General features: G+C 41.8%; 1 long non-coding RNA gene across 1 annotated transcript; it reads left to right on the top strand.

Annotated features, from left to right (window-relative positions):
• The first annotated feature begins 16,870 nt into the window (after positions 1–16,870).
• On the top strand, positions 16,871–19,684 carry LOC143115920 (uncharacterized). Its single transcript, XR_012985515.1, has 3 exons — positions 16,871–17,389; positions 17,759–18,459; positions 18,556–19,684. It is a non-coding gene; the product is annotated as an uncharacterized LOC143115920 (long non-coding RNA).
• The last annotated feature ends 4,064 nt before the right edge of the window (positions 19,685–23,748 follow it).

A 23,748-nucleotide genomic window follows, 5' to 3' on the forward strand; every position in this document is an offset into this window, starting at 1 on the left:
GCTTCACCCGGGGACTCCTCATTCTCTCCAAACTTTCCTTGTGTCCTGGAACAACAAAACAAGGAGCGGAAAGTCAGACGCCAGCTGTGGTTTCATGCGTTCTCAATGTCCCCTCGCACACATATAAGTAACTGTCTTGCACTCTGACCATAAACAACAGCTGTTTTGTGAGAGAAAGACCTTTCTTTGCCATACTTTGCGAAACCCTATTAACCTATCATGTCTTTTTCCGATCCGTTTCTCAAAAACGCGACAGACCAACTGCAATACGTGACTAAAACACAAACACCCGAGTTTATTTTAAAAATGCATTTTACCTTGTTTTGCTATATTTACTACACTTAGGCAGACCGTTGAAATTTAATGAAGCATAGCGATTTTGGGTGGAAATTGCGCTGTTTAAACAACCCGATTCTTGTGAGGGTGACCTCCTGAGGACTCCCACACTTCAGTTCATGTTTCCCATTCTAAATCGGTCAGACGTGCATCAGGAAGAAGGGGAGCCTGCGGAACAGTGAATCTCATCCATTTGAACACCTTTCCTGTTGAAAATATTTCCAAGGGGACAACTCGCAGTCCGGTCTCCAAGTGCGAGGATGAAAGGCAGAGAAGGTAAACAAATTGTCGTTTTCATAAGATATGGACCATAGAAACCCAGGCGAACACAAGGGTAAATCGATTTCTTTCGAGGATGAAGTTGAAGTTACGCGGCTGCTTTCCTCAACAGCGGACTGTAGCGAGAATCACTTCAAGCAGACCTTCCCCGTCTTCAATGACAACAGACTGAGCGATTTCCAACTTTAAAATAAATTGTACATTACATATCTGTACACTCTCGGGCACACAACAATTTCCCAGTCTGACCCGAGCTGTATTCCATGAAGCACAGCCGCTTGCAGGTTCTTGCTGGCTTGCACCCCTGCACCGTCAAAATGTTCAATTTATTTCTTTCCCGACCCTGCCCCACTCCGCATTGGCTGAGAGGAGATAAGAGAGGGCGGGTTTTGTGAAGCTGTCAACTTCCACGGACCGTTAGGAGGATGCTCTCTCCGAGGTGGGCCGAGTTCGTGCACGAGAATGCCGGTGATTTGTAAACATATTGATAGAGATAATGCGCGGATAATTATTTAGTCTATTATGTTATTTTATAGCGATGCAATGTATTGAAGATAAACTTTTCAGGCATAATGTCTACGCTGATAAAACCACACCAAAACAAGAATATTGATTAACGTTTTATATTACACTGACCATGTGACAAATCTGAACATAGTGGAGTATCATGCATTTAACGGATGTCATGCTGTCCCTTGCAAATTATAGGATACATAAAGCACAATGAAGGAATCATAAGCTGCTAGATGACACCACACATTATTTGAAAATGTGCAGGCTATACTGCATCTTGACTTGAAATAGTATTGATGTGCCTTTTAGCTTTAATGAGTACTTTGTGGCATGTCCTTTTTAAATATTCCTAGGATCAGCATCAAGTCAATATTCTTGACAATCTCACAGCAGAGGAAAGTGGTCTATAGAGGAATCTATGTAAACAGTGAACACACACACACACACACACACACACACACACAGAGAGCACTAATCAATGTACAAAACTAAGCATGATTATGCAGGGAAATACATGGTTAGACTTAGACATGTCCACATGCCCCCTGATTCATAATTTTTCAACCAAAAGACATATAGGTGTCACATTAGCCAGGGCCAATTCTTCAACCCGACTCTTACATTGTGAAGAATTAAGGCATTTCTTCTGCTGACATTTTCCCCGATGCTCCACTGATATTGCTGCAAATATGTTGCTGCAAAGATTACCACAAGTGGTCAACAATGGATTCATCATTGATTGTGCCATTGATTGACCAAGTGGAGAACAGCATTAAGACCTGTCAAGTGAGAAAAGGGGAGTGGGGGTGAAATCAAAGACTGCATCAAAGCAAGTGGATCATTTCTTTGTGGGATTTGGTCCTCCATTTGCACAACACAGCTACTCTCGTCTTTATTTGCAGACCCCATGCAGGCACTGGAGGTCAAAAGTAGTATATGGGTTGTCCAACTGCTTCTCAGTCGAAAGCTGTGTGGGTTGCAAAAGAGAGTGGTTCAATCAAGAGGGGTTTCATCTACACAGACAGAAAGTCATTATGCCAGGTAAATGTTCACTTAAGATGCAGCCTGTTCCATGATGGCACTGAAGTGATGTCTTTGTGAGCAGTAATCTGGGAGTCAGTGCACAGATAATATTTTAATTAGACAGAATCTTGACAGCATTGTCAGTGTATTTATGGTGCTGTGATTTGCATGTTTTTTTTCTTCTCTCCAGCCGCAAAGACTATATCTGGTTTCATCATAAATCCTCCCTCCTCCTTCACTTTGTCTCAACATATTTCTAAAAACAGATCTAAGGAAAGAGAACTAAGGTTATGGATTTGTTGGACCAGCACCTTTTCAAGTCTGGAGTGAAATATAGATTTTCTTTTCAGTCTTAACCTTTAATCAGGAAACACAACAGATGCCCACTTTAATGGAGTCAAGTGCTCCATGCGATCACAGACACAGCCACACGAGCATCGTGTTCCTTCATGCAAGCACGGGTAGTGCCACATGTATATTGGTTTTAGGTGGAGTGGAAAATGATGGATGAAAGCATGTCCTTATTGAATTAGGCATTCATAGCAATCGTACAACAATCACAAACATGGAGTTTCAAACCCACGCTAAGCATGTGCATGACGAATCATGAAATGCAGCATTTCACGTATTTTTTGTATTTTTTATCATTATTATTATTATTCAGGATGAGTAAGTCTTCAAACAACAATCTGAACAGGTGCACCATTCTAGAGGTGGTCTTCTTCAATGTTTGACTATCTCTCCTGTGCCGAGAGGAGATGTGGTTCATTGAGCTCTTGTGCATATCCAAAATAACAATTTGTCATTTGTCACATGCTGTGCATCAGATGGGTGGGAAACTGTGAACACAGCAGGATGTCATTGCATGTACTATTAAATTTAAAGTCAGCTGTGGGAGAGGAGAGGGTTGGTTGAGGGGGCTAAAGCAGCTGTTAGCCTTGTCTTGACCACATGAGGGAGGGCACATGAATATGGAGTAGGGCTGCACAATTAATCTATTTTTATTCAAAATCCCAATTTGAACTAATGCAATTAGCTAATCACAAAGGCTGCAGTTAATCGTGCAGCTTGCAACTCTGTCCCAATGGTTAATCTGGTCACATCTATGATTTTTATATTCATGTTATCCTCCTTGTGTGTCAGACACTTCTGACATCTTATCAGAAGTGGCTCAAGTTAAAGCAAAATCTGGAAAATGTAACTGCAGCTTGACATTCAAAAATGATACCAAATTCATCAAATCACAATATCTGACAGAAGAATTGCAATTAGATATTTTCCCCAAATTGTGCAGCCCTAATATGAGTATATGGAGGATATATCACACACTATACCATTTTCCCATATTATGCAACTAGATACTTTTATTTAAAACACCAAAGCATCCCTCAGCAGCCTAGTATGAATCAGTATGTTGCGGTAGACTTGAGCTGGAATAGCACTTTATCATCTTACTTTTACTCACTCAGTACAGAAGGCTGTGACATTTGATTATTGTGCGATCTACCACTCTAACCTCCTCCTCAGGGGTTGGTGTGGAGTGGCATTAATGATGACTGATTGGATGTGGCCACAGAGTAAAGTATGCTGTTGGGTTGATCAGATAGGATGGCAATTTCATAACTACAAGTAATCATGTTAGGCAAATCTGTACATCGGATGGTTATTATGAACTCTATATATATATATATATATATATAGATAGATAGAGAGAGAGAGAGAGATACAAGGACGTTTATTGTCACATGCATATAGTTACTGGATGTAAGAAATGCAGTGAACTTATGTCTGGTGTCAGCCTATTTGTGCATTTATGGGTGGGAGGGTAAAAAGTGCAGTAGAAGAGGGTTTAGATTAAGTGGCAAGGGTTGCATAAGAAAGGTGGGGGAGGATTGGGATTGGGGGGGCACCAACAAGGAGCACCCAAGAGCAACAGGGGCAAGGAAAAACTCCCTTACTAAGGAAGAAACCTTGGGCAGATCCACGGCTCAAGGGGCTAACCCAACTGCCAGGGGTCTTGGTGTGTGTGTTGGGGGGATGACAAGGGAGATGGGATAGTGTGCTGTGTATGTGGGGAGAGGGCAGTGTGCAATATGTGTGTTGGAGAAACTTCCTCATGAGACAATGTGCTGTGTATTGGGGGGGGGGGGGGGGGGGGGCAGTGTGCTGTAAGTATGTTGGGGATGTGTGTTGGAGAAGCTCCCTGATGAAATAATGTGCTGTGTATGTAGGGGAGAGGGGGGGGGGCAGTGTACTGCAAGTATGGTGAAGGGATTTACTATTGCAAGCAGAGTACTGTATGTATGATGTATGTGAGTGATTACAGTGAAGATGTGTGTGTGGACAGGAGGGGAGTGGAGCAGTGACTGTGTGTGTGTGTGTGTAGTGTGTGTGTGGGTAGGTGGGGGCAGTGTGCTGTAAGTATGTAGAGGATGTGTGTTGGAGAAGATCCTGAAGACAATGTGCTGTGTATGTAGGGAGGGGGGGGCAGTGTGCAGCAAGTATTTAGAGGAGGCTTACTGTAGCAAGCAGTGTGCTGTATGTATGTGAGGTGATGACAGTGATGATGTAAGTGTGTGTGTTTTTTGTATGTGTGTTGGGAATGGGGGTGGGGGCAGAAAGGCTAGGCAATCAAGGACATGGTAGATAGATGAGGAGAAATCAAAAATAATAAATAATAAGTTCTATGGAGGTGTGCAAAAGTTGGAGAAAGTCAGATGTGTGTGTGTGTGTGTGTGTTTTGACGTGTGATGAAATAAGAAAATAAATAAAAGGTCTGTAGCATAGGGAGAGGGATGTAAAAGTGCTAAAAGTCATGTAGGTGTGTGTGTGTGTGTGTGGGGGGGGGGGTCATGAGTGCTGAGGAGTGAATGAGTTCAAAGTCAGTATAGTGTGAGTTCAGGGTTGGGAAATGTTTGAGAGTGCTGAGGAGTGAATGTGTGCAAAGTCAGTATAGTGTGAGTTCAGAGATCGGATGGCCTGGGGATAAAAACTTCTCCTGAGTCTCTCAGTTCTGGCTTTGTGACTACATAGGCGTCTTCTTGATTTCAGCGGTAGGAATAATCCATTGTTAGGATGAGAAGAGTCCTTCAGAATCTTTTGGGCTCTTAGGAGTACTCTTCTGGAATAGACATCTTGTAGAGCAGGGAGTTGAGTTCTTATAGTACGTTCAGCTGAGCGCACAACTCTCTGCAAAGTACTACAATCTCTAACTGTGGAGTTCCCATACCAGGTGATGATGCTACCAGTTAGAACACTCTCAACCGTTGAAGTGTAGAAGGCCTTCATGATGGATGTAGAAACTTTGAATTTCATTAGCTGACGAAGGAAGTAGAGTCGTTGTCTGGACTTCTTCAGAACATATTGAGTGTTAACAGTCCATGTTAAGTCTTCAGTAATGTGGACACCAAGGTATTTAAAACTTGTGACTCTCTCTACAGGTTGCCCGCTGATCATTAGTGGGGTGTAACTGTAGTTCTGCTGCTACCTTCTGTAATCCACTACCATTTCCGTGGTTTTATTGACATTCAGTGTCAAGCTGTTAGATTGACACCACTGTGCCACCTCATCATCTGATCCAAGTAGAGCTGTTTATTTTATTCCTAATCAGGCCCAAGATCACTGTGTCATCTGCAAACTTGATGATGGAGGTATGACTACTGTTGGCTTTGCAGTCATGTGTGTAGATACAGTACAGTATGTATTCTTCTTGGACCACCTAATGTATATGGAACACCCATATCACTGCTTTGACACTCGACCAAAATGTGTGAAAACTCCCACCCTGAAACTGTAGCACCTTCCACATGAAATCAAAAATGTCCAAACTTCTTTTCCCATGTCTTGAATTTCAGGACCTTTTGAAGAATTGGTCCTAGCACAGTCCTTGTGCTGAATGACAAGACTTGATATGCCCATGAAAATAGGGTCTATGATTATGTTCCGACCAGCTTCAGTGAAACAAATCACTAAAGCACCAAATACAATAGACTAAAGCTGGCATGGTGAAACTGTGTCAACTGTGTTGCGAGGACAATATCAGAAGACAATTTGGAATATAGACCTTTCAGTGATGAGCCACATTGTCAGTGATTCAGTTTAGGCTTTCAATACTCGGTTTGAATGAGTCTCTTAGTTTCTGGACTATTAAAATTCCTGGATCATTAATTGTTATTGGCCCTCTGAAAAGTTCAATCCATTTCCGCTGCTCTTGTGGAGTCTTAGACTCGTGTGATGTAGAATGAATTGCCTGAGTCAAGATGAGGTCAAACCGGTGTTAGCTCCAGTCTCATAACGACTTTGAAATATAAGTTCCCCTCCTCTGTGCAGCATGCAGTAACACCGGAGGAAATGAGGGTGTCCTAAAATAAATCAACTCCCTTTCAATGCCTCACTTTGGCAACATGCAGGCCTCAAATCAATTCAGCTAATTAAGAGCAAGCCCACTGTACACTATAGCTTTGTGTAAGGTGACAGCCGTGCCTTAGATTTCTCTGGAAAAACAAAGGACAAGGCCCAGAATGAAGATTCGAGAAAACAAGCTTGAATCCAACAGAGGAGCTCACAAATAGCCGTCTGGAGTGGATATGTTTAAAAAGATTAAGTGCTTTTTGTTCAGAATGGGGATTTGACTTTGGGAATTGAAAAGCAGCTGGACAAATCCATATTAACAAATGAAACAGAAGCGAGAAAGAGGACAAAACCATACAAGAAAACACACTGACTAAAAGACCAATTATTATTTTAATATTGTGAAGGTTGACTAATTTCCATGCAGGTTCAATGAAGGCCATGTCATGCGGTTTATTGATATTGGTTTTGAGACTACAGAAGAATGTATGGAATAAAATCGCTTACCTTCTCTAATTAGTTAAAACATGCTTTGCTAAAATGAGTGCAGCAACTTTCTAAATCACAGTTCATCTGTAAGTAATGATTTGGAAAGAAAACAGAGGCATATTCATATGTCAGTGTAACAAACCGCATACACTTATAAGGAGTTGTCTGTGGCACTGATGGCATTGTTAAGATGGAGACAAGAAAAAATGTAACAGAATGAATTAATACTGCACAAGTGGCCATTAAAATAAATTATGATCAGGATGATTAGCTGCACAAATTTAAATCTTCCAAAAATGTTTGGATGTGTACCAAAAACTCTCTAACACCAGTGAAACAACACTCTGTCCTGCAACACTGCAGACATATTGTTAACCCTGCAATTATAGCAATCTGTAAAGCAAAGAAATCAGACCTTATATCCTCAAGTGGATAACAGCATGGTCAAGACAAGAGAATCCTCCTTATAACCTCCAGTGGATAACAGCAAGAACATGGTCAAGAGAAATGTCAGTGAAGTTTTCTCATTTTAAAGATTGACTCTGTAGCATTTTTGAGAACTAGGTAATTGAAGGAGGCAAGAGACATCAGAAATGATTAATAATGATAGTCCCTCTTTTATATAAGCCATAAAAGAATGCATGAAGTGAATTTGTCACTTTGCTTCTTCCACTGTAATCCATATTGATTTATATATACATACATGACTTCATAAAATAGGTGCAAGGGATTTTTCTCTCCAGGGAATGGTGTGACTTTTTGCTTGAAAGGAACAGACTAGAGAGGACTTCTTGCTATTTGCCATGGGGCTGTAAGGGGTCAGACAAGGTGAGGCAGGAAAATGGCATACTGCTTTACTGTAACACACAATGCAGGTAGATGATGACAGAATGTGAACAGTGGGATCTGGGTAGGACAGTGCCATCGGCATATCAGACTTCTGGAAGGTTGTTTGGTCTTCTTTTGTATCTCTTGTAAATATGTATTACCATAAATCTTTTGTATCTGTGTCGTAATGTGACCATAATGTTACCTTGTCATAGCAAGACCCTGTAAGTGATTGTGTATGTTGGTGTGAGAGTATGTGTTTGTGTATTAAAGAGAGAGAGAGAGAGAGTGTGTGTGTGTGTGTGTGTGTGTCGGTGTCTGTGCCTCTGTGTGTGAGCACCTGTGTCCCAGACAGATAAGGAGAATGAGAGAGTGGCACAAACATGCAAACATTGACCTAAAGTTATTAGTGGCCCAACGTGACCCTGTCAAAGGATCCCTTTCCTTTGGTGACAGTGGGAGAGTGGCACCCTGCCGAGTGTTGATGGACTTCAGCCTCTAGCATTGCAGCTACGCTTAGGCCACTGCCCCGTTGTAAATGGCTTCTGTTGTAGGTATCCTGCATTTTTTTATTCAGAAATTACTCTTTGCTATGTGCATTGGTGAACACAGAATATAAATCAGCCTGGTCAAAACAGTGACTGTTTTATAAGTCACTGTTGCCATGGATTTGCTTTAGGAAAGATTTCTATGTAAACATGTTGCCCAAAGCCTTTTGCAAACACTTTTAAATTTGACAGTTGAAAGCCCCACGATCAATTTTGATCTGGCAATGGCTTGCATAGTCATTTGTACCCAAAGGAAGTGTTTCAGAAGGCAGCCGGACATGATAGTTACTGTCACATGCAGAGGCGCTGTAGACCTTGTCTTCATTAAGGGACGAGGGCTGGAGGGAGGAGGCGATGGGCTGCTTCTACAGCTGGGACAGTTGCCACTTTGTTTGGACCCAACACTTCCAGCACATGGCAGGTTTTCAGTGCAGCCAGTGTGGTCTGTGTGTGTGTTCGTGTGTGTTCTTTCCTTCTCAGTGTTGTCAGTAGGTGAACCGGGGAAAGACTGAATGAAGACCAAGCTTCATGGTCATGACCTCTGTTTTGGCAGATGTGGGACCCTTTTCCATAAATATACTGAGCGCTTGGTTTGTTTTAAATGGGATAGGATTTCACCCATTCTCTCTCCAACACGTAATGGTTTTTATACTTTACAAATGCGCCCAGGAAAGCTGCACAGTTGTGCATTTCAGATGATCATTATATGAGACTTTTCTACGACCATTAACTGTACCACTGAGTAGTCAGACTTTCATCAGGAGACAACAGTCTCTCAGCTCTCTGAATTCATTAGGATCTTGTGCAGTGGAACTAAGCATACGTCACTTAAAGGCTTGTGTGGATACTCATATAAGACTCCTTGTTTTTGCTGGCAGTTTGAGAACTAAGAAGCCTTTTATCCCCAGCGCTTTGTGATACACTGACAAGCCGGCATGTGCATGCTCCTCTTTCCTTTTGTGTTTGTGAAATACAAGGAAATTATTCAAACGTTGAGGCACAAGTCAGGCTCTTGCAGAAAGGTCTACATGGTGTAGCCCTCTCTGCAGACAAGCCTTCAAACCCCTGCGTCAAGCACCAGTCACCCATAACAGAGAGAGAGAGAGAGAGAGAGAGAGAGAGAGAGGTCGTTTAGGTCAATCCTCAGTCACTAGAGGCTTGGGCAATAAATTAATAAGATTCCACCTCATAAGTGTCAGGGAATGATATTCCTAATTACAGTTTAATTCAATTTTTATATCATATTGACACCCTTCAGTGACTCTCCCGTTCTCCCAAAATCTCAGCCCTGCGTTTTCCCCTCTGAGAGTCGGGAATGATCTTTCCTTCATGCTCGGCTAGTGGCTGTTTTACGACCTCACTGTTTCTTTTATGGTTCAGGACATCTCGCCTCCCTGCCGCAGTGCAACAACATCTTTATTTTAACAAATGTAAGCCAAAATGTGCTAAGGACTCTGCAGCACCATTTATGTGCACCCTTCCTCATATAGCACAAGAGGCACAATAAACATCAACCACCATGGTGGAAAAATGAAAAAACAGAAAACCTGCAGTGTTAGCTGCAGAATACATTAGCTTCCAGGCGAGAAAAAAAGTCATTGTTGGGATAACAAGCAATATGTTTTCTTCACCTGAACCATTGTCGTGGGGGGGGGGGGGGAAATTAGCATGAAGCACACTGCCAGTGGATTTTCTCAAAGGCGACTCGCGCTGCAGTGAGCGAGAGAGTGAGTAGGGGAACAGGGAAGAGATCAGGACTGAGAGCTGGAACAGGTGCAAATATCCTGCACAGAGAGGGAGCCAGACAGAGGAGCCAGTGTTCGCCGTCGACGGGAGGAGTGAAATATTTAGGGAGCTGGAAACAGTGGAGCCACTTAGGCTTCCCAGTCCTTCAGTGGAGGCTGCTGTGCTCAGCCTGAAGAGAAGTTAGGCACTCGATTATGTGTTTGTATGTGTATGTGTGTGTGTGTGTGTGTTGGTGGGGGGGGGGGGGGGGGGTGGGGTTGTCAGATATGTGATGCTGATACTTTTTCTTAAAAATGTTTTCTATTTTCACCTTTGAAATGAGTAATGTACAATTTAAAAGTGCTACAGGAAGATGGGAATTTGTGAAACCGTACATACCTCACACATGCCGCTGTGGCAGTTGTTTTCATTAGCTAGTTTTCAGACCATAAATGATGGTAGCCTACCTCTCACACTTCAAAAATCAAAGCATCTCCACATTATGCATTTAATTTCGTTTCCCTGTGATTTTTTTTTTTTTATGCCCAGAGAGATCTGAGCGATGTTGTGACATGCTGCAGTGTTTTTATTAAAACATCACTGGACCAAGTGATTGATGAACGGCACAGCAGGATGTGAAAAAGGTACAAAAAAAGTTGCTATCTGAGATTTTTGACAGATTTTTTTTTGTCTTCAAAAGGTGCATTCTGATTTCAAGCACACAGTAGTGGGCTCCGTCGAGTTAGGTCCAATGCGCCAAAGTGACAGAAATCAATTTATTTACTGTCACTAAGTTACTCTGTTTTGTTCCAGTATTCACTTCATAATAGCTACAAACAAGTAGCACAGGTGCAGGTGCAGAGACAGCACATTTCATGAGGCCCACTGGAGACATCCACTAAGCTGCAAAACCTGCCAGTGTTGCATTGTATTTATATCAGTTTTAAGTAACAACCTTTTTTCTATTTTGAGTTTTCAGCAATAATGCCGAAAAATCTTCTCCCTGGGATTTCTCTTTCTCATTCTCTCTCTCTCTGTGTGTTTGGTGTGTGTGTGTGTACGTGCGTGTGTGTGTGTGTGTGTGTGTGACAGTGTGTTATACAGTATGTAGGATGTGTATGTGTGTGTGTGTGTGCGTGTACGTGTGTGTTTGTGTATGTGTGTTTGTCTGAGGAAGAGCAAAGCTGAATAAGGTCTGCAGTTAGGTTGACTTTTGTCTGTGTAGATGGTAATTGAAATGTCCTGGTACATCTCTTTTTTCTTTCTCTCTCTCTCACACACACACACACACACACACACACACACTCACACACTCATATGCTATCTCTCTGTACCTCCTCTCTCCATCTGCCCCTCTATCTCACTCTTTCTGTCTTATACAATCACACATTTCTTCTCGCTCTTCCCCTTTCTATCTATCTCTCTCTCCCTCTGTCGCGTAGACACACCACACACACGCTCACACAATTCCACACACACACACACACACACACACGGATGCACAAACACACACATATACACACCCTGTCTTCCCTCTCTCTCAGTCTTTGCACTCCTTTAACACTCTCTCATTCTCCTCCACTCTCTTCCCTCTCCCGCTCTCTCTGTCCATCTCTGTCTCTCCCTCTGATGAAGAGAGAAGACTATGCTGACGACTTGTGCCTTAATCACGCTCTGGTGTTAAGAGTTGTGTCTTGGTGAGAGTGGGAGGTGAAGGAGGAGAAAAACAGGAGGTGAGAGAGGGAAAGAGGGAGAGAGAGGGATGCTCACCGTCAGGCTGCGAGCTCCTCTGGATTGCAACTGTTATTTCCTATGACATAGTGCGAAAATGATGAGAACATTATGCACATGCTTTCAGAGCGGGTGCCCAAACTAATCACACTGAGAAATAATTCTGCCTCTCCTTTTTTTCTATTTTGTTTCCCTTTTTTTTGCGGAAGGCATTCGGGCAAGTCAGGAAGAGAGGCACTTCTTGGCTGTGGTTATCTGTTTAGAACAGCATGCATTCTTGATAGTGAATTTCTGGTAAGCTCTGCTTTCAGAGGGGTGTTGTACATGTGTTCTCGTTTCCATTTAGCCATGTCGGACAGTCCCACATCTTTTGCCATGCTTGGCATTTCATTATCTGGGGGCAACAATCCTGCTCATAGAGGTCCATTGTACCTAAATGTCAAGGACAATTTCCCATTCCTGGAAGAGGATGGAATTAATAGTTTCATCTTGGGATACTATGTCAATGTGAAGGCATGTATGGGGCAATGTGATTCAATGGTTATTTGTTACTGGCACTGGAATTACAACCAGAACCTACTGAGTCAATACACAGTCTGTATTAACTTTAAATTTAGAGGTAATCTGCAGAGAATTTGAACATGCTGTTGAGGTACTAATGGAAGGTTCCCTTAAGTATGATCAACATTACAATGCTCAAGGTCAAATTACATTGATATCACAATTGCCAAAAATCAAAAGTGGTATAGTTTTGTTTGTCTTCGCTAGACTCTAGCCGCTAGAGAAACATTATCATTAAGAAAGATATCATACAACATATTGCATTCACTAGTAACCCAGTGAGTAGACACAAGCAGACGTATCATTTTAATTTAGCTACACATCCACCCCATTCACCACCACCTCACTCTTGGCCCTTTTAGCGCTTCGGAGCACTGTTTCTGCCCTATCATACCTGACATTCGATCCTCATGTGATTCAGTGTCTTCCACTGCAGGCCTATTTATTACAAAAATAGATAGGTCACTAGACTTTGTCCTCTATCCCAGCAGCCTGGTCTCACCACTTTGGAACTGAGGGAGCCAGAGAGAAATGGAAAAAGCCTTTTCATTCAATATCACACTTGCTGTACAGCAGATTTCGGTTTAGGTTTACCCTAGTATTGAATTTCTGTTAAGAAGATGTTTCATTTATTGGACATGCAATTAGTTCTTATAAATCCACTCTTTTCGATGCCAATTAACAGGGTTTACTGCAAGTTTAGCACTGGAGGTGCTGAGCAAGTCACACTACCAAGAAAGGCTGAATGATGCAGAATACAGTAGCAATAATGATACTGTACAGCTGGTGCTCGCTGCTTCTTTAGGTGTTCATGTCTTTGGGAAGATATTAGGTGATGATAACTAAGGTATGTTTTGTTAAAATAATAATATATGAATAAATTATGGATAATAATGCATTTGACCTTATCATAAAAATAGACGGAAAATAGACAACATGACAATCGTGACTTATTTAAACCAACAATATGCTATTGGTAGAATTACTGTATGTCACAATGAAAGCCAAAAGTGAGTATTTATCAGGCATTAAGCTTAGGACACATCTTGCATTATACCCATGGTTCGAACTACGGAAAGGCCAGGCTTGAGATCTCCTGAAAACATAATTTGTGAAATTTCTAATTTGGGAGGGTCTCTAAAAATATGAATGTATAGGAATATCATGGCCACTAATTTGAATGCGCAACACACACTACGTAAGGCTACCATGCCGTGGAAACCAAACAGTGACAGCAGGCGGTAATACCAATATTTGCTAATTATGCAATCAAGCTGAAATTAGTTTAGTAATTTCTAAGGTTTTTTTAACATCTAGGGATGAGATGATGGTTGACTTTAAATAAGGCTTTGTTCTATGAAATTGTTTTCCAGACTTTGTTGTCTGGAAATTTTGTCACTTAAAAGGAATTCATGTCAAGTTAAGTTAAGTTTATTTATATAGCGCATTTCATACACAGAAGTCATTCAATGTGCTTTTACATAAACAAAAGCAAACAGTAATAGCAAATAAAAGTATAGAAGGGCAATAGTCAAAGAAGATCATAATAAAAAAGAGAACATAAAACACATAAGGTAAAATCATTTAAAAATAAAGAATAATTAAAAAGACAAAATAAAAGACACAAGGTAGAATAATTTAAAGACAGATTCAGAATTTGTAACTCAGTGCAGTAGAAGTAGGGTTGGGCACCGAAGCACGGTTCTAATATGGCACCGGTGCTGACGCAAATGGTAGTAACTGCATCGAATAAAAACGTGGATTTCGGTGCCTCATTTCGGTGCTTAAATGGCGTTTTTTTAATTTATTACAAAACATTATAAAATTATTTTTATACGAGGCATCATGTCATGCACCATCTCTAACGTCTTGCTCTGATAGCAACACATCCAGATACAGTTAGCTAACATAAACACTGGATGCACCACATAGGTCAGTGGAAAGTGTTTGACAGCTTGCGTGAGCACAGGTAGCTTACTTTAAAGCGATATCGCGAGCTCCTGTCAAAATCTAGCAGTGGGCCTAACTACACACAAGCAAAAGGCTATGAAACAACATCAACAGTAGCCTATATGTTACACAATATCCTTGCTAATGCGCTAACTGGCATTTATTTGAAATGTTTGAAATGTCAGCAAAGTTATAAGGTGAAAACTTTATTTCACACTGTGTTCTAAACAACATAATGGCATGATATTAATCTTTCATGTGCATGAGGCCCATATAGCATCAAAATGAATATGAAGATCGTGTTAAAAGTTCGCAGGCAAAAACATAAATATGTAGGTTACATACCTGATGTCACTGAGCTGTCAAAGAGGCTACGAAACCATCTCCGTATGTTGTCGCTAATTAAACTCAGCTGGCTGGTGTTAGCGCATAGCCATAGTTGCTGTTAAAATGCCTACTAGGCTAGCGCTGGGAATCTAAACACTTCAACACCGACATGTAGCCTAACATGTTCAAAACTATTGCGTGTTATGGATTAAGACATGAAATTTCTTGAAGTATTTGGGAACACACTGAATTAACTGTTAGTCCCTGTTCCCTGTTAGATTAGCTTGTTTGCAAATGCCGTTGTCCATGACCTGGCAGTTCTATGGTAAGCGGTTTTAACATACCTTATGGCAAACCGCCTACACTGGGTAAACTTGAATACAGCTGGTAAGTCCCGCCCTTTCCGCTATCCCCGCTGGACCTCTAGATTGAAAAATCGTTAATGCAAGTGAATGTGAGAAAATAATTATTTTCTGGTCCCGTTTGAATTTTGCCATGAATGTGAACATATGTTGTCTGTGAATTTTTTATATAAATTTTCGTGTAAAGAATGCTACAATTGAGCGGGTAGAAGTTTGATGCGGTTAAACTTTGTGTGAGAGCACTTTGTGGACTACAACTTTCCGCTAGACGACAGCTAACTAGTTTCCCATAACAGCCATCAGTTGGTCGAGATGTAGAACATGTAGATGTTAAGATCGACTTTGAACACAGTGAACCATACAACTTTACAATCACACTGTATCATAGTGTTAATGTGTTGAGTGAAGCTAGACATGTTTCGAATATTTTTGTTACCATGTGTGTTTATTCCTGCCGTTACAAAAACTAGCATCTCAGTTAATGTTAGCGATTAGAGCTAGCTCATGTCACAGGCGACATGTAGTCTTTCTCGTTATGTCTTTTCTACAACTGATAGCCAAAGAATCATATAATATACTGTCAAACTCGTAACATGAACAATTATATTAAAAATTCACAGACAACATATGTTCACATTCATGGCACAATTCAAACGGGACCAGAAAATAATTATTTTCTCACATTCACTTGCATTGATGATTTTTCAATCTAGAGGTCCACTGGGGGTTTAGCGGATGGGCGGGACTTACCAGCTCTATGCAGAGCTTACCATTGTGTGTACATGCATGGCAAGCTGTTTTAACATTTAAATGTATTATTCGTAGGACCAATGAGATATTGATAGTAAATTGAATATAACAGTTCAATTTCATGTTCAAATTTGTCTTATCAATAAAAAAAAGCAATTCATGCTTTAGACCAGGCCTGGCCAACCCGCGGCTCCCGAGCCGCATGCGGCTCTTTGGCTGGTTTCATGCGGCTCTTAAAGATGAACTGAACTGAAATAATCAACGTTGATAACGTGTTGGTTATCACAATTACATATAAATGACACTAAAAAATTGAATAAAAAAAATCAATACATAGCTTTTTTAAGCAACACAAAAAAATGCGTTTGTTAGTATTAGAACGCTGTCAATTTCGATGACGTCACTGGCATGGTAGGCTCTGAGAAGGTCCATAGACAACAGCTGCAGCACATTACACACTCAGGAAAATTAGTAATTTTAATGGCATGGGATATGCATTTGAGCCTGTGAGGGACAGGCCTGTGGTGTCTGAATATCACCAGATGGGTGACAATCAGTTTCAGGCTCCAGTTTCACCTTCAGTAGGCCTGCAGGAGGATCGTTTGGGTCGCAGTGACTGGTGTGTGTGTGGGCGCTGCCGGAGCATGGACACCACTCTAGAATCCATCTGTTGCAGAGAAGTCAACCTGGACCATTTATTGATGGATGTACAATGCATCACCATGCATAGATCATTTCGGATGCTGTGCGGTGAAAGAGAGGTGTTGGAGGTGGCAATGCTTTCTCTGAGGGATGTCCGAGCTGAGACGCTGGAGCGCCCCATAAGTAGCAGGTATGTATGTACGATTATTTTACGAATTGGTGACTGGGCTAGGCTAGGCTAGGCTAGGTTAGGTTAGGTTAAGCTAGGCTAAACTGTTATATGCTTTTTTTTCTTAGACTGTTTAGGTTGACAGCTTACCGGCAGTTCACTCTTTGGGCGAGGGGGCATTTGGGAAGGAGGAATAGGATTCCGATCCCGTCCTGTGCAGTCAACTATATTAGGGATCTTTTCCCCTCAGCCGAATATCAAGGATTCGAGTATGCGTTGGACTTGTAAATAAAATGTAATTCTGACAGCAATGTGTCAGACGCGTCATCATTGCCGTTTGCAACACATCTGCCTTGTAATGTCACCATGCTCCGATAAGCTTACTTAACATACCTTGACATATCTAGGATTAAACACTAGAAATCACGATTAGAATACTTTTTGTGGACAAGGCAGAGAGAATAAAGTACAGATGATCAATTTGGTCATCATATAGCAATACGTTTCATAAAGGACTAGGTCCTAGCCTACATTCTTGAAGCTAGCAGCTAATGGTTCTCAAACTTTTCATCCTGAATACCTCAGAAAATATTTGGTTTTCCAAGTACCATCATTGGTATTAACATTTAACCAGATTAGCATGGTGTGCGATAGGGCCATAATGTAATGCCCAGAAGAAGGTCGATTTGATGTTTTTAGATTTCATGATTATGTGATTGTTTGATGTGTCATTATTTTCTGCACAAAGGTAGCCTAATCTACTTTCTGCTGGTTCAGAAGTCATAATCAATAATGCCAAGAGTAACGTAAGTTTACTGGAAGACGCCACCCTTTTATTTGATGATAGACACATTAAATTATTGAAAGAGGAGGCATACCATATCAGCAATGACACAGTAAGACAAGGGGGTTTTGGTGTTTAAAAAGTTGCCATGTAGCCACCATTTTATTGGATAACATCAAATAATTGTAAGGTAACTTTGTTAAGCATAGAAAAAAGAATTTGAACTGATATTGCTTAAAGGAATATGGTTATGCAGTAGGTCTATTATGGATGAACAGAAATATTGTATGTAGGAATAAGATTAGTATATATACAAAAAATATATGTTGTAGGGATTCTACAGTATAGGTTAAATGTGATTTTGATTTTACTGTTTTATTTTTCCTACTAGGTGAACCGGCTAAGGTGTTTTGCCACAGAATGCTCTTTGTCTGGTTTGGTAAGCCCTCTGTGTTGGCCCAAGGTAGGGTGAGCTTCCTGTTTCTGTTCCTGTAAGGTAGCCTGTATGGTGCTAGACTCCCTGCGTCTTATGATGGCTCCATTGACAATATCCTTTCGGAAACTGTAAGCTTTCTGTTCTTTTATGGGTGCCACCACATACTGACCGGCAGCCTTTGAAAATTGTTGCCTGAATCTCTGTCCACCTGCCTTCGTTTTGGCCCTCTCTCTCTCAATGTTGTAGTTGTTGTCTAGTGCAGCCAGGCGAAGACGGGCTTCAAAGCTCTCATAGCTGAAGGCCTTTCTCTTCGTAGCATACTTATTGTATAGAGCATGAACACTCTCTAATTCACCTGTGTGGATGCCCTCGGTCACCCTGTCAAGATTTTGGAGGAGCTGCCTGTTCAGGACAACCTTTTGGAGGCTACTAAAGGCTGCAGAGTCAGGACGGAGCCATGGGCGCCTGCTCTCCTCATCTGGGGTGTAGGGATGGTGGTCACATTTCGTTATTGTCTCCCCGCTCACCCACTCATGAACATTTGTGATGTGGTGTAGCAGAGATATCCACCTTTCCCTGAGTCTTACTCTATCTCCCCCACAGGAAGAGACCGAAAACCACAAGTGGTTAGTGATCATCCTGGTCCACTCACTCAGGTCAGGATTTTTGCATTTTAAAATTTTCTTTTTTACATTCTTGACAATGTGCCATAGATCATACTCATGTTTGATTTCCTGGTGTTTCTCTCTTAGTACCTTTTGGACAGATGGGTGGCAGTCGGTGGCCAACACAGAGATGGAGACTCCATGGTCCGCAACTTTGGCCAGGCATCTCTCCATACCCTCTACCTCGAGCCAGTAGCTATTTTTCACATCAGTCACCCGCACAGTTTCCTGAGCCACGATCATTTTTGATTCTGTGTCGAGCAGTGAGTAGGTGCCGAAGGTTGCATTATACCCAGGGCTGTCATATCGTGCATCCCCAGAGACAGTGATCGGCTTCTCACTCACAGCACTCATGACCCCCTCATTGTGAATAGCCCAGGCATAGTTAACCTCCGGTATGACGTAGGCTTTCTGGATATTATACCACTGCCTCTCTGACATGGCCTCCAAGCCAATAGTTTCGCATACTTCCAGGAAAGGACTGCATTCATTCCCTGTCACAAAAACCGCAGCCGGAACAGTTATGTTGCACTCCATGACTCCCCTGACTTGATTTTGCGAATGCCAAATGTAATTATGGCCATCCACACAGTGTGTTTTTACAGTCACCCCAAAACCACTGTTGGACAACACTGGTGGTTCCTCTAAGCATTTGCCACAACCCTCCCAATGACACATGGAAAACAACATTAACAACTGCTGATGAGCAACTATGCTCTTTCTCTGATCAATGCAGTTTGTGTCTTCCTCCTCTCCCTCCTCTTCCTCCTCTACATCACTGCAACTGGCACTATCGCTTGTCAAACAAAAGTCCTCATCATAATCCTCAAAGGACACCTCATTCTCTTCCTCTTCACTGATGCTTTGCTCGAATGACACTTCCAGAGTATGCTGTGGTGTTGAGGTTCTGGGGACAGATTTGTTATCAGGGTGGCCAAAGTTTTCCACAGCAGGGCAGTAAAGATGGTCATTGACTAGTGTTGAAAGGTTGACCAGGTCATCAGTTAGTGTACCTATGCTCCTGCCCTCATGAATGTTTTCCTCAACTAGGTCTGTCTGGGTACCAACAGATACACTGACTACAGGTTCACAGAGTATGTCCTGATCTTCCTCATCCCTGTCATTTACGGTTGTTTCACTGCCCACTGTAGACATGCAGGCCTGCTTGAACTGAGGAAAAGGGGAAGAGAGGAGGAGGAGGGCTGTTAGATAATTCTGTGCACTATAAACTAATAAACATTGTGCTGATGAAGTAATTGTTTTCTTGTGGTTTGTTATGTTTCCTAATGTATTATTATTTTTTTCACATTTGTGTTTAATTGGATTGCATTTGATTGTATTTGCATGATGTGCATTGTAATGTACACAGTAAATTATTAATGGCCCAATAGTGGTTTATGGTGTTATAAGAGTGAAATATGGCGGGAGGTTGGAGGACTGTAGCCTACTATGTACATTATTGTATCCAGGCACTGTGCACTCTCATTTATTGTATCCCAGCACAATATGCATTTAAAAAAATAGAGACTGATTAAATATAGTGTGTGCATTTAGAGAAAATAGACAAAACATGGTTGAGGTCCTGTGCGTTTCAGAAAAAAACGAGGCAGATAAGTGGAAAACGTGATTGGAGAATTCAGCCAATGGGATCGCTTGTTAAGCTATCTGCGCTTATGAGTTACCCCAGGTTGAACACAGATGCACGAAGAAGTCACGAGTTGTGCCGTTTACTTGAGGTTAGCGCTGAGTTAGCAGATTTTTCGTTGTGGATGTTGGTGGATATTGCACGGATAAGTATATTGCTCGGATAACTCTTACTATGGAACTAGCAGCTATTTCTGCGAGTTGAACTCTGCATCTGCATCAACAAGACGGTGAACATCAGCTAGCTTCAGGGTGAGTAGAAAGGGACATTGGATTCTGTTTACAGACCCGCTGTGGTTTAGTTAGCAGCTAGTAACTGCATTATTATCATCTGTGATATCATCGGAGTCATGGTTTATACAGTCTATGGTCGGAATGCTAGCTTGTGGAGTTTGACCTAATGCGTCCAGCGTGTTTAGAGGCTAAGTTAGCCGTCTCCCTAGGTTTGATCATATGGTATCTAGCTTCGTTTCGTGACTCCATGCCCAGTGTGTCAGTTTTGTTGAACGCTATAAATCCTAGTAAGGCTTTATTTATGTGTTTATGTGAATATGTATGTATTTTGTGTATTTGACAACATCATTACATCCAGCCCTTTGCCTAGTAGACCTGCTGGATAACAGTTAAACATACCTCTCTCTCCTCTGTCTGACGTGAGCGTTTCAGCGCCCTGTCTCTCCGACAGATAGCATCGGTGGTGTTAATGATACTTTCTGTTGGTCTGTCGGTCAGCCCTGTACTGTAGTCTGAAAAATTAAAAACTGATGGAATGGCCTCAGGTTTCAGTCTGTCGGACTTGATCCTCACCAGTGACCCTGTTGTATTGAAATTATAGCTCTCTACATAGTCTGTTGTTAAAAAATGGTCGCTACAGACTCTAAATCCAGGAGCTGTCGGAGGGCTAGCCAGCTTTAAGGCAGCTAGCCATGAGTTTAAGACTGTTTTTCTCTTCAAAGGTAGCCTGTGAAAATGTGTCTTAACCCCAGCTGCCCTAGCCCTATACATTTCATTACTGCAGCCAGGGGCAATACAGTATGAACCCCCCCTAGACCTGTAGGTTTCTGTTTCCTCAGCCATGTCAGCTTGCCTCAGACCACTGGCTACACTGCTGGTGTTAGTTAGCCACAGAGTAGCTTACCATGCCAGTGACGTAACCGATTGTTGAAATCCAACATGGCGGCGCCCATGTAGCAATAATAACACTTTCACCATACCATTTTATCCCTTTTAACAAATTCATCCATTTTATTAATTGTACCAATGAGAAGAAATAAAATGCCTCTGTTATATCACCTTTACTTCAAATTCCAGTTCAGTTCATCTTTAAGGGGCTTAAGCCAGTTTGAGTGACGTCAAATGCGCATGTGCGTGAGATGAAAACCGATGCCGACGTCACTCAAACTGGCTTAAGACAGATCCTTTGAGTAGTAAACAATCTGTGTCAAGTTCGCTCTCAAAATGGCAGGGAAAAAAAGCACAGCAAAAAGAAAATATGAAGATGAACACAGGACGTTTTTAACAGAGTGGGAGAGTTTATATTTTTTTGTTGAACAATGGCAAGCCATTCTGCCTTATATGTCAGGCGTCATTAGCACATTTCAAAGCTTCAAATCTTCAGCGCCACTTCAGCTCACTCCATGCTAACATCGACCAGGAATTTCCAAAAGGGACTGAACTTCGCAAGCACAAGTTGGTCACTTTGAAAAGTCAGGCAGAAAAGCAGATACAATTTTTTCAGAAATTAACAAAGCACTCAGAGACCGTAACGCTTGCATCATATCAACTGGCTTGGAATATTGCACAGGCTAAAAAGAAGCCATACAATGAAGGGGAGTTCATTAAAAAATGCCCCAGTGACGCTGTTGAAATCTTGTCTACTGAAAACGACAAACTAAAGCGAATGGTATCAGACGTCCAACTGTCCTGCCACACTGTTGAATGCAGAATATCGGACATAAACACAGCTATTGAATCACAGTTGCACTCTGACCTTCAAGCATGTGAGTATTTTAGTGTCGCATTGGATGAGAGTTGTGACATACAAGACAAGCCTCAGTTGGCAATATTTGCACGGTCTGTGTCAAACGATTGTGTGATCAAAGAAGAACTCCTCGATATTGTGCCATTAAAAGACAGAACCCGTGGCATAGATGTGAAAGAAACAATGATGGCTGCATGCGAAAGCAAATCTGCCCATACCGAAACTAACTGCAATAGCCACGGATGGAGCGCCAGCCATGATCGGATCTGTGGCCTTGTGGGGCTGTGCAAAGCTGACCAAACATTTCCCGATTTTTGGAATTTTCACTGCATCATCCACAGGGAGCAACTCGTGTCTAAATTATTGAATTTAGACAACGTCATGAAGCCTGTGATGGAAATCGTCAACTACATCCGCACACATGCACTTAACCACAGGCAATTCAGGAATCTCATTGCTGAGCTGGACCAAGGCCTTCCAGGTGACCTGCCGCTGCACTGCACTGTGAGGTGGCTGTCAAAAGGCAAGGTACTCTCTCGCTTCTTTGAGATGCCGTGAAACTGTTCATGGAAGAAAAGGACAAGGACTATCCCGAGCTCTTGGACCTCGAGTGGATTATGGATCTGGCCTTTTTGGTCGACATGCTGTGTCACTTGGACAGACTGAACCTGACCCTGCAGGGTAAGTCAAAAATGCTGCTCTACAACTGATGCGTGATCTACAACTGAAAAGACCACAGATTACGTTGAGAGGTCGAGAAGGTGTGCACTACTGAAGCATGTCTGATAGGTATTTAGGTCCTGCTCCATATGACTGATTTATAAACAAGCAGTAGTGCCTTAAAGTCAAATCTGTGACTTACTGGAAGCCACTGCAGGGAGTTAAGAATTGGAGTAACGTGGTCAGTTCTTTTAGTTTTTGTGAGAACCCTAGCTACTGTGTTTTGTATCACCTGAAGCTGTTTGATAGTCTTTTTAGGAAGGCCTGTGAAAAGGCCATTGCAGTAATCAACCCTGCTGGAGATAAAGGCTTGAATAAGTTTTTCTAAATCATGTTTTGACATCAGCTCTCTAAGTTTGTCAATGTTTTTGAGGTGGTAAAAAAGATGATTTAGTTATTGCTTTCATGTGGCTGTTGACATTTAGATCACTGTTAATTAATACACCAAGATGTTTAACAGTATTTGCTTTGAACTCTGTAGAGTGGCAACCCAAAGTCTTTCCTCCTTTTTTACCAAATTTACTGAAAACTTCCTTGTCTATGCGCTGACTCACCAGTGTTGGCTTATAGCATGATGTTGCGTGACATCAAATTAGCAAGATGTTTTTGCCTGGTGATAAGTTCTTGTCATATAAATTAGTGCCCCATATGTTATTTTGTCATGGATTTTGTAGTTTTTGTATCTTAATGAACATATAGGCCTATATCGCATACAAAAATTTGAATTTACTAATGCATGATGCAATTTATCACTTCACTTCAGCTAAGATAACTATACATTCTATTCTTACAATCAACATAATAGTGTGGCAGTGCTGCGCCGCAAATTACAGAGAGGCACGGGACCCTAGGCTCGCTCACACGCTTGCGTTGCGTTACTGCATGCGGGTGGGTTTTCCCTACGGTCGGTGGTGTATGGCAGGGATTAAAGTGAA

This window comes from Alosa pseudoharengus, unplaced genomic scaffold, assembly GCF_046254945.1.
Source record: "Alosa pseudoharengus isolate Yale_2024_CS ecotype anadromous, Long Island Sound unplaced genomic scaffold, YU_APseudo_1.1 YU_APseudo_1.1_scf_11, whole genome shotgun sequence".
NCBI lineage: Eukaryota > Metazoa > Chordata > Actinopteri > Clupeiformes > Clupeidae > Alosa > Alosa pseudoharengus.